Below are 2238 nucleotides of genomic sequence, written 5' to 3' on the forward strand. Positions count from 1 at the left end.
TCGCCATGTTTGCAAACACATCGGCAGGATTCTTAATAATACCACGTGGAAACCCTGCCGTGAGATTTTACTAAAATAACGCCTCTAGCTTAGAGAACGAAGTAATTTCTTCATAAATGAGATCTGTGGTTTGGGAGAAGAAAATCGCACAGTCGTAATACGTTGATACTGATTGGTAACTTGCAGCTGTTTCTGTTGTATGACCTTGTCAATTGAACCAACTACCGACACTTGCATTTTTATGTGTGGGTAATTATTGGTGGTCTGCTTGTGTTGTCTAGTCAGCAAAATCAAGATATTTTTCAGTCTTGAAACAAAATTAAATTATCACTAAGTTTCAGAAAGTTCGACCATTTTTAACAGTAAATTGTATTCCTTGCTCCATGCATTATCCACTCGTTTTGATAGTTCGGGTCACAAATTTCGAAAAGTGCTTCATTAACTTTGATCTTCATGTGACATGCAGCTGTGAGGATGCAGCTTTTGGTGACTGCTCCACTGACGGCAGCTTTTCTTGAGCCTAGAGGGGCTGTGTGTATACGAAACCAGAATCTTGGCGGTTACCAGCTCAAACAAATTGATTTCAGTAGAACTCGTCATTCTTCGACTTATGAGATACAAGCGGAGAGAATATTATCCGATGATCATGATGATTCAAAGAGAGAAAAAAGGAAACACTCAAAAAACTTGGAAGAGGTCTGTCTAGTTGGCAACCTTAACTGACTACGTCATCTTATCACGTAGATCCTTAAACTAAGGCTCCTTAAAATACTTAAGCTAAGGCTGATGATAACTCAAAAAATAGGGAACTCTAAAACAGAGAAGACAAAAACTTGACAGTAAGGTTCAGAGGTGTTAAGTGGCAGCAAGGATGTTACTCAACATAGCAGCAGCAAAACGGATTTAACTAAGCATGGATAGCTCACAAACTTGTATGTCATGAACGGTTATCAAAAGCAAACGCAGTTTCAAATCAAAAGTGATATTACCTAGGTCAATTTCCATATCGTGGATGTTTATTCCTATTATGGGGCAGGATATTCTAGGCTTGTAGCGCGGACCAATTGATAATAAAGAAACATGCAATTATTGAAGGGAAGTTGCAAAAATACAATGCTAGAGGTGCCTGTATTTCATTCGCTTATGGTAATATTTCGTACATGATATCAATATGCAGACAAACGTTTATGACAAGATTACGAAGTGAAGCTTTAACCTTACAAACAACAGGTTAACAGCAATTTCTGAAAAGGATTAAACGTGGAATAAAACAACTACATACCAATTTATTTTCTTGTATTCTGTTATAATGCTTACTCAAAATAAGAAAAATCTGTAGAAAGACACTTCAGGCAACCTGAACAATCTACTTTTAAACTTTAACGGTGACAATTACTATAATTAACACTGCACAAGAAGTCAGGTTGGTCTTCAGTATTCTTCAACTTTCTCAGCGGTCATTATCAACTCCTTTTCTTCCCCAAGAGAAACAACTTGAAACACATCATGACAAATGGAAAGGCACGAGCCAATGAAAAGCGACAATGATCAATTTTCTCGACCTATACAAACCTGAAACTATCTTTAACAGTCGAACTAATTTAAAAGATGCTTATAAATTCGCGATATCCTTTGCTGAACACATGGAAACATAGATAGGCCACGTCAAACCCAAGTCAACGAGTGTAAGTCACACCTTAGTGAGACGAACTAACGATTCCACTTGACTGAAGGTCATTGACAGGTCGACACTATCCGACTGGCCAATCATGTTTCGTAAAAATTAACGGCTTTCCTTTGAGTGACTTTTGTTCATGAAACAAAACCTCACCACCGCCACGGCTCTTTACACGAATAGTTTTGAATAGTGTCATAAAGGGGTCTCACAACCAAGTCTGTACATGGAAATGAATAAAGGCTGATAGTTTCGAAAGAAACTGTTTGGGGCTGTGTCTGTACATGGAAATTTTTAGTCCCAATATGGACAGAACAAAAATACTCAAACTAATGTCACTCCTTTTAACTTCCTTCCCTTTTCGTTTTCTTTTTCCCATTTTTTTTTTTTTTTTTTTTTTGCATGTGCTTTACAAATGTTCTTCACCGATCAATAACTTCATCACAGTTGGGAGCCCTTCTTGAGAGATCTTCCTAAGGAATTCCTTGAGGAACAGTGACTTCTCGCCTAGAGCCACTGTGATTATTTGTTTTTCCTTTTAACTGACATTTTTAAAATCAATA

This window comes from Stylophora pistillata, chromosome 5 (genome assembly GCF_964205215.1).
Source record: "Stylophora pistillata chromosome 5, jaStyPist1.2, whole genome shotgun sequence".
NCBI classification, from domain to species: domain Eukaryota; kingdom Metazoa; phylum Cnidaria; class Anthozoa; order Scleractinia; family Pocilloporidae; genus Stylophora; species Stylophora pistillata.